Consider the following 10,624-nt stretch of genomic DNA (forward strand, 5'->3'; position numbering starts at 1 on the left):
ATGCCTATGCTGGAACAGTTGACTTACTCTTCAACATAATCTCAGGTGACAACAGATACGCATAGCCAGGAATCAGTGGGTTCCTCTGACACCACGCTTAGTTGGCATGGCCCAGGAACAACCCCTGTGCCCTCACCTGTCCTGCAACTGCCTCTTTCCTTTGTTGCTTTGTCTGCTTGGGAAGTAATGCATGCTGCCGGCTCTGCTCTGCTTTTCTTTTTTTAAATCAGATCATTTTTATTAACAATTTAACAATATACAGAAATACAAAACAAGAACCCAATCAGAGCATATAGAGGTAGTTACATACAATCTCATTGGACATTCAGAATGTTATTGAGACATTTTCATGAATCAATTCCAAATTTCGATAATACAATCAAATGATATAGAAACTACTAGTGATGAGCGAGCATGCTCGGCCGAGTACCGGTTCGGCTTGAGCATCGCTATGCTCGACACGTGGCAGTACTCGTGGCCGAATACCCCGTATGCTCGTCGCATTGCTCGAGCCTCCTCCCCGAACGTTTGCCGCCTCCTAAGAAGCCAATTAACGTTCAGGTAATTCCCTCCAGTGTAATGCCATAGCCACTTTAGCTATTAGCCTTACACTAATTGGCTGGCCGGAACACGTGATACCAGTTTATATAGGAGCCGATGTCCCGCGCTCGGATCATTCAGCGGCAAGGAGAGCAGACAGTAGGCAGGGACAGATAGCGTTTTGCTGGAAATTCACAGATTTAACTCCAACCGTATATTTAGTATTCCAGTAGAGAATTATCTCCTCACCTGAAGGCCCTCACATATAATGTTTTAGAGCCTCAGCTGAACAGCAGGCCATCACATATAATGTTTTAGATTGTCAGCTCAGCAGCAGGCACTCGCCCCTATCTTTTTATAGGGTCACCAGCATGCCCTCGCTCCAAATGTTTTGGAAGGTCACCAGCAGGCCATCAAGGATAATTTTTCAAGGGTGTATTGGAGTGCCGGTTCCTTATAATATTTGGCAGCCCTTTTCACTTAGCTTTATGAGTGTAGGAGTCCCACTACCTGAACAATTGTACCACAACGTGAGAGAGGCCCTCCTTTATGTGATATACAGGCTGTATTGGAGTGCTTCTTCCTTCAAATTTTTTTCCGAGCAGGGGGTGCCTGGTTGTCTCCCATTGACTTCCATTATATTCGGGTGCTCGGCCGAGCGCACGAATATCTCTATGTGTTCGGACTGAGTACCCGAACACCTGAACACTTTGGTGCTCACTCATCACTAGAAACTACACTTGCTGCTTTAATACATAGTAGTATATAATAAACCTCCCATATCCCTCCCCCCCAACCCTATCCAGCGATGAGACGGGCCCCACATCACTAATATAAGTATACCGCATCCGAGCACCGAGGGAGAAATTGCCGACACTCTAAGTATGATCTCAACCTCCATCCCTTCCAAGATAACCTGTTCCATAAGCACCTCTACTCTAAATTGCCCCCCATAATTCCCTACCCAGTTCCATTCACGGGTATGCATGTTCCAAACCCACGTATCTCCCAGCACGACCAAGAGAACCATAAACCAAGCTATGCTGCAGCTGACCTAAACGCTACCCACTTGTCCCATATTTTGGTAAATTTGACCAGGCATTACCTTTTAATATAAACACCTTTTTCAATGTGGAGGATCTCAGTCATTCTGTTCAAAAATTCAGCTCTAGATGGGGGCTGGGGTCTAAGCCAGTATTTGGCAATTCATTTCTTGGCCTGAAAGAACAGACGCTGCACTCCCAAGCATGAATTTCTGTTTTTAATGTTCCCAGCACACACGTCCTCGGACCAGACGTGACCACAATTTGATATGCTTCTTTAATACAGGTTAATACACCTGTCCAAAATTTCCTAAGTTCTGTACATTCCCAGAACATGTGTAACAGGGATGCAGGACTCTCCCCACATCTAGGGCACGAAGCATCGTTCCTATCCCCAACAGAAATGATGGAGTCCTATATACCCGATGAATAAGGAATAATTGGGACATACGCTGGCCCTCACACAGTGGTAGCTGAGCTGTCAGTGCCGGTACTGTTTTCCATTGATCCTCTGAAATAGAACCAACCTTCCTCTCACATTTTTTTTTACTTACTAAGGGATCACGCAGCACAGATTTCACAAATAAATTCTTATATACTGTATAGATCATATTAGTCCACTCGAGGAATCACTTGTGAGAATTTGTTGTAGTAGTGGGACTTTTGTGCATGTAAGTGACATAGATTTAGCTTGAGCCTGGAATGTGTCTCGTAACTATAGTTATAAAATTACTGCAGTATTACATGCAATGCGCGGTCAAACAGCTTCTTGCACAAAAATCTCAATCAATTACACTTTTCTCCACAGGGTGTCGCTCTCTAACAAGATTCACTACTAAGATAAACTACGGTCAGAATAAAATAAAAGTTAGATATTGACTCTAATCAAATGAGAATACAACAGCTGAGTATATTAAACCCTGTAGAAGGCTTCCAACGCTTAAATATACACAAAGGAAACACAAATATAGTCCTGGCGTTAGCAGAAAAGAAAAGGGAAAATAGTTGGCAGCTGCATGCGTTGGGGCCCGTCTTCTTGGTTAAATATTTATAGCAATGGCGGACAGTGTAGCTCACTTGTGGAAGAAAATCCTTAACTGGTGTCTAAGTCCAGAATCTATGATTCCCTGCACTTTACTAAGTTATATGATTCAGGACGGGGTCCTTAGGCTCTAAGCATTTGTCTTGTGAAGATTTCTATATCAGCATGATAAATATACACTAGGGAGTCCACACAGTGTCTTCCAGACAAACAGCTTGTATAACTGCAGCTGGAGGTGAATGCAGGGTATTAGTTTGTGTTGATCTCACACTCTCCTGGATGCAATGTTCATAATACTTTAATATGGTGTTCAGATCTGTTACCTCTGAGAGCAGAAAATGCCAGCAGCTCAATACCATTTAGTCTTTCTCCTTCCAAGAAACAATCCACTCTCTCTCTGGTCCCAGTGCAGTATACCGCTTGATCTTCTGTCTGGCCAGACAATCCAGTAACTCTATATTGAACAGCATACACCGCATCCTTTCTTTCCAGCCTTCATCACACACCCAACAAACCCTCCTCCTCGGGAACTGTGCAAACTTGGTTCCTAGTGTGAAGCAGCAATCTTTCCTAAGAACACCCCTAGTGGGCAGAACTGTGCACTGCAACTAATGAGGGAAAGAAAAGAAAAGGTTTAGCATTAAACATCATCATTGCACAAAATCTATGGGGTGTTACACTCTCCCCCCAACTAAGAATGTCTTGGGTCCTCCCAAAAAATGGCTCAAATTTTTTTTTATATAACACTTAGTGTACAACTAACTGAACATTGCCACTGTAGTCAAATGGGACATTCCACCATGGAGTGTCATTAGTACACATTATTGTGGGGAGAGGGTCACCTTTGGTGCAAAGAGCAAAGGGAACATGAGCGTAGACTCCTCGATGTGCAGTGCTCACAGGTTCTTGAGTACTATTTCCCATAGTGTCATATGTGAGTCTCTGTGGAGGCCTTATCTGTCTGGGTGGCCTTAGTTCAGAGGTGTTGACTGGGGAGCATGCCTCAACAGGTGGTGCATCATTGGCACATTCACACTTTGTTTCTGCAGTAATCACATCCTCTATTTCTGGAGTAGCCTCTTCTGACAGCAAACAAAAGGTCATTGTCCATAATAGGCAGAGGAAAACTCTCATTTTGTTGCTCATTCAGGGCCAAAGAACTCTACAGACGAATGCCTGTTTTGGATTGGTCAACTTGACAAGGGACGAACTCTAGAGCATTAGCATTTAGATTGCTTTTAATGGGATTGTACATACTATCATAGAAAAGTCCATCTATACCCCACTCACTATCACTGTCTTCTTCCCCATCAAGGGGGGTCACTGGTTCTTCAGCTGATGGGGTAGTCTCTCCTTTTCTCTGCAGTCTGCTGGACCGCCTGGAATTTGATTTTCCTTGTACACGTTTGGGTTCAGAATTTATTATCCTCACAGTTTCCGCTAGGGGCATCAAGTTGTTGCGATGCCAAGTCTTAATTGGTCCTTCCTTTCCTTCAGGGCGAACCTGGTAGACTGGAATGTTTGGCAGTTGGGAGCAGATTATGTAGAGATCAGAACCCCATCGATTTGCTAATTTGTGCTTGCCTTGTAGGCCCACATTCCTCAAAAGAACTCGGAAGATCATGTACTTTCACTTTCTTGTCATAGCGAACCTTATTCTGTTGATGTCGCAGTCCTGAAGAGGTTTCAGCCAACTCATACGCTTGCTTAAGACCTTTCTTAAGTCTCTCCACATAGCTAGTGTGAGAGTTCTACCGGAGTGTCATCAGCAGAGACTCCAAATGTCAGGTCGACAGGGAGACGAGCTTCTCGCCCAAACATTAAAAAGTAAGGCGAGAACCCCGTGGCATCATTTTTTGTACTGTTATAGGCATGCACCACTGTTGCCACATGTCTACTCCAATGACTCTTTTTTTCAATAGACAAAGTCCCCAGCATGTCAAGTAAAGTCCTGTTGAAGCGTTCAGGCTGAGCATCCCCTTGCGGATGATATGGGGTGGTGCGACTCTTCTGCACCCCCAAAAGTGTCAGTAGTTCCTTTACAAGTTTGCTCTGAAAATCACGCCCCTGGTCAGAATGAATTCTCTTTGGTAGACCATAATGGACAAAGAACTTTTCAACAAGTAGTTTAGCCACTTTCTGATCACTTTCTGATCACGAGCAGGGAATGCCTGAGCGTATCTTGTATAATGGTCTGTCACAACCAACACGTTGCTAATTCCCCCTTCGTCAGGTTCAATACTGAGAAAGTCTATGCATACAAGTTCTAATGGTCCTCCACTCTCTAACTGTCCCAAAGGAGCAGCTTTTGTGGGCAACGTCTTTCTTTGAATACAACACAAACAGGAACTGCAATAGTCTTCTATGTCTTGCTTCATACATGGCCAGTAAAATCTGTCTCTCACGAGCCCCAAGGTTCTGTCATAACCCAGATGGCCATGTTCATCATGTAACGCACAAAGTACTGTCTCCTTGTACTTCTGGGGGAGTAATAACTGCCATTTTTCACTATTGACGGTACTTGGGGCCCTCCTGTATACAAGTCCACTTCGTATTTGCAACCGGTCCCACTCTTTGACCAACAGCCTCGCCATTGGGTGGGCATCTGTACGAAGAATGTCAACTTGGTTCTTCTCTAAAGCTGCCACTGCTAGTTTTCCTAAAGGATCTTCCTTCTGATCTCTTCTGAGATCACTGTGGCTCAAAACTGGTAATGAAGAAGCCTGCAGAGTGACTGTATTGCAAAAGGATGAAGGTAGACTTTCGTCTGGTAGAACTAGGCTCTGGGCACAACACTCACTTTTCGACTGGACTGTTGAAAATTTGCACATAGCTCTTACTCCTGGTGCAGGTATTTCTACCCATTCATCATCAGGGTGTAAATCTTCATGAGGTCTACGGGATAGACCATCAGCATCTCCATTCTGTGTACCCGGACGATACTTCAGACTGAAATTGTAGTTAGACAGAGCAGCCATCCATCTGTGTCCAGTGGCATCCAACTTTGCAGTAGTCTGTATGTATGTCAAAGGATTATTGTCTGTTTGAACTTCGAACTCAGCCCCATAAAGGTAGTCATGCAGTTTGTCCACTACAGCCCATTTCAAGGCAAGTAAATTCCAATTTGTGGGCTGGATAGTTATTTTCTGTGGGGGATAGACTCCTGCTAATGAAAGCCACAGGCCTCAGCCCCTTGTCTTGCTCTTGATAGAGAACTCCTCCCAGACCTTCTCTGCTAGCATCTACATGGAGTGTATAGGGTTTAGTCGAGTCAGCATAGGCTAACACTGGAGCATGAGTAAGACAATGCTTGAGCTTTTCAAATGCTTCATCACACTCAGAGGTCCAGCGGTCCTCAATACACTCTTTAGGCCCTCTTGATCCCCTCACTTTCTTCAACTTGAAGCCTTCATCTGAGTCAGTGAGATCCACATCACTTTGAAGCAGTTGGTTTAGGGGTCGGGCTGTCTTGGCAAACCCTTGTACAAATCTTCTATAATAGCTGCAGAACCCAAGAAAAGAGCGCAACTCTGATGGTTCGGGGCTTAGGCCAAGATGTTATTGCTTCAACTTTGCTGGGATCTGTTGCTATCCCCTCTGCAGACACCACGTGTCCGACATATGTCACTGATGGCTGGAAAAATTTGCATTTGTCTAAAGATAGTTTCAATCCTTCTTTTTCAATCCTATCCAACACTTTCCTTAACCTTGCCTCATGCTCTTCTAAAGTTTTCCCGAAGACAAGGATGTCATCCAGGTAGACAAGTACTTCAAGAAGATGCATATCTCCAACTGTTCTTTCCATGAGCCGCTGAAAAGTTGCTGGTGCGTTTGATAGGCCTTGGAGCATGTCATTGAACTCAAAGAACCCCAGAGGAGTGATGAATGAAGTCTTTTCTCTATCTGTAGGATCCATTGGAATTTGGTAGTATCCACTCCTCAGATCTAACACACTGAACCACTTGCTGCCCACCAAACAATTAAGTGCATCCTCTATCCGTGGGGTGGTGTATTGATCAGGGATGTTTCGCTGATTCAAAGTGCGGTAGTCAACGCACATGCGTATTGATCCTTTTTTTTTTCTGACAACCACAATGAGGGAGGCATAAGGGCTTCTGGACTCCTGAATCACCCCAGCGGCTTTCAGTTCCATCAAGTGCTGTCGTAGGTCCTCCAAATCTCCCGGAGCAACTCTTCGTGAGCGTTTCCTGAAGGGCCGCTCTTCCATCAGCCTGATGCTATGCATTGCACTCTTAGAACGACCTATGTCATATTCACCTGCAGAAAAACTGCTCTTCTTTTGCTTTAGCATCTCTTTAATTCGAACCATCCATTCTGGTGGCAAGATACCACCTTCCTAAGTCAACATCTTCCAGGTTCAGTTCATCTATATTGACGTTATCACTTGGAGGCAAAGGAGTGGCAGCATATACATTTCCCAGACGGACTTGAGAGCGAAGAATAATGGGAGTGCTCCCCTTGTTCTTCAACCCTACTGACAAGGTATCATGCGGGTGCTTCAATTTGTCAGCTGGCCAAACCTCTGGTATTAACTCCAGGCCAGGTGGCAATTCTATTTCCGAGCCCATCTCCGTCATGAAGTGGGAGGTAGTTGCCTTTCCACACATCCTCACCTTTGCCCTTAGACAAGTTATTCTTCCTGGTTGAATGACATGTTCTCTTCCGGAAGGGGACCAAACATGCCCAATCTCTTCTTTTGGGTTGATCTTCTCCTTTTTCAAAGCATAGTACACTGGTTTTAAGAATGGGTGAAGTGAAAGACAATTCTCAGCCAACTGTGGTCTCAATAATCTCCGAATAAAATCTGTATTTGTCCCAATCAACATGGCAGCTTCTCCCTTCTCTTTAGGTCTTGGGCACACAACAGCTAGAGTGTTAACTTCTTCGCTGATCCCCACCACTGAGGTAGGGAACTCTAACTTGAGTGAGACGTAGCCATCATATGTGAACTTTGTGTCGCTCAGACCCCAAATCTCCAGATTTTCCAGTCTTTGAAGCGGCAAGTGTTTCAGTTGCTTCTGATAAAAGTCTCTGAATAAAATAGTAACCTGAGCCCCAGTGTCCAACAAAGGTTTGCTATAGATTCCTTCTATCTTAATTGGCACTAGAGGTGGCGGCCCAATTAGACCAGCTGGCAGCTTCTCATTCCTTGTTCTGTCCAGTGCCTTACAGTCGACCTGCTGATGAGCGGTAGATGGTAGTCTTAAAACTTTTGCTCTCTCCTTCAAAGAATCAGGCCGTGTTAGTCTTGCTGTCATCTGAAATGTAAATGGGCGAAGAATTCGAGGCAGGGGTTCTTTCCTTCATGGTGTTATTTATGGAGCTCTTTAAACTTGGGCACACAGTTGGCTCCTTCACTGAGGCCCTCTGAAGTTTCCCTGCTTCGAGTTTGCCAAAAACATTTCATTTACTCTCCTTAGATTCTCAGGATTTGGACATCTCTCGTCTCATGTGTCCTGTCTCTCCACATCGGTAACAGAATCCAACAAATGCTCTTGATCTGACTCCATTCAATTCAAAACTCTGGTCGAACCAATCTAGCTTTGAGTCCCTCTTTCCCAAATTCAAAGTCCTCAGGGAAATCTAACGCTGACACTGGTGTCTCCCACTCAAACAGAACATCGGTCCTCTCCTCTTCTGTGTCCCTATTTACTTTGATATCTCTAATTAGACAATGTTCTCCTGGGATAATCTTTTCCATCAAATCATAAATCTGACGGCGGGACATTTCAGTACTGGGGACTATCAATTCAAGTGCTTTGTCTAAGTCCACTCTACAGATCTGACACCACTCAGTGGACTAACTTTGAATTCATTTTGTTGTCTTTACTAGTGCTTTAAAAAAAAAAAAAAAGGAAACAGAGTTATGGTCTGAAATCTATCCTGGACGAGCCCCCAAATGTAGCGCACCCGTGGGTGTGCCTTAGAAGTGGAATAGTAGGTTCAGATCTCTCTTTGATCTGGTGAACTCCCTTTTTCTTCCCCAATGCTCAGACATAGTTTATATGAACAATGGGCCCATTTATTTTCAACAATGTGACCATAAACAAAATAATGGTAAGCAGTAAAACTTGCACAGAATATTACTAGTTATAAAATTACTGCAGTATTACATGCAATGCGCGGTCAAACAGCTTCTTGCACAAAAATCTCAATCAATTACACTTTTCTCCACAGGGTGTCGCTCTCTAACAAGTTTCACTACTAAGATAAACTACGGTCAGAATAAAATAAAAGTTAGATATTGACTCTAATCAAATGAGAATACAACAGCTGAGTATATTAAACCTTGTAGAAGGCTTCCAACGCTTAAATATACACAAAGGAAACACAAATATAGTCCTGGCATTAGCAGAAAAGAAAAGGGAAAATAGTTGGCAGCTGCATGCGTTGGGGCCCGTCTTCTTGGTTAAATATTTATAGCAATGGCGGACAGTGTAGCTCACTTGTGGAAGAAAATTCTTAACTGGTGTCCAAGTCCAGAATCTATGATTCCCTGCACTTTACTAAGTTATATGATTAAGGACGGGGTCCTTAGGCTCTAAGCATTTGTCTTGTGAAGATTTCTATATCAGCATGATAAATATACACTAGGAGAGTCCACACAGTGTCTTCCAGACAAACAGCTTGTATAAATGCAGCTGGAGGTGAATGCAGGGTATTAGTTTGTGTTGATCTCACACTCTCCTGGATGCAATGTTCATAATACTTTAATATGGTGTTCAGATCTGTTACCTCTGAGAGCAGAAAATGCCAGCAGCTCACTACCATTTAGTCTTTCTCCTTCCAAGAAACAATCCACTCTCTCTCTGGTCCCAGTGCACTATACTGCTTGATCTTCTGTCTGGCCAGACAATCCAGTAACTCTATATTGAACAGCATACACTGCATCCTTTCTTTCCAGCCTTCATCACACACCCAACAAACCCTCCTCCTCGGGAACTGTGCTCTCCAAACTTGGTTCCTAGTGTGAAGCAGCAATCTTTCCTAAGAACACCCCTAGTGGGCAGAACTGTGCACTGCAACTAATGAGGGAAAGAAAAGAAAAGGTTTAGCATTAAACATCATCATTGCACAAAATCTATGGGGTGTTACACTATTTCCCCCACACTGCCCCATATAGTAATTTCCCCCACACTGCCCAGATATAGTAATTTCTCCCACACTGCCCCGATATAGTAATTTCCCCTATACAGTAATTTCCCCCACACTGCCCCATATAGTAATTTTGCCCCACACTGCCCCATATAGTAATTTCCCCCACACTGCCCCAATATAGTAATTTCCCCCATACTATCCCCATACAGTAATTTCCCCCACACTACCCACATATAGTAATTTCCCCACACTGCCCCATATAGTAATTTCCTCCACACTGCCCCATATAGTAATTTCCCCCACACTGCCCCATATAGTAATTTCCCCCATACTATCCCCATACAGTAATTTCCCCCACACTACCCACATATAGTAATTTCCCCACACTGCCCCATATAGTAATTTCCTCCACACTGCCCCATATAGTAATTTCCCCCCACACTGCCCCATATAGTAATTTCCCCCACACTGCCCCATATAGTAATTTTGCCCACACTGCCCCATATAGTAATTTCCCCCACACTGCCCCATATAGTAATTTCCCCCACACTGCTCCATATAGTAATTTCCCCCATACTATCCCCATACAGTAATTTCCCCCCACACTGCCCCCATATAGTAATTTCCTCCACACTGCCCCATATAGTAATTTCCCCCACACTGCTCCATATAGTAATTTCCCCCATACTATCCCCATACAGTAATTTCCCCCACACTTCCCACATATAGTAATTTCCTCCACACTGCCCCATATAGTAATTTCTTTCACATTTCCCCATATAGTAATTTCCCCCACACTGCCCCATATAGTAATTTCCCCCACACTGCCCCATATAGTAATTTCCCCCACACTGCCCCATATAGTAATTTCCCCCACACT

Source organism: Bufo gargarizans, chromosome 2, assembly GCF_014858855.1.
Source record: "Bufo gargarizans isolate SCDJY-AF-19 chromosome 2, ASM1485885v1, whole genome shotgun sequence".
In the NCBI taxonomy this organism is placed as follows: Eukaryota; Metazoa; Chordata; class Amphibia; order Anura; family Bufonidae; genus Bufo; species Bufo gargarizans.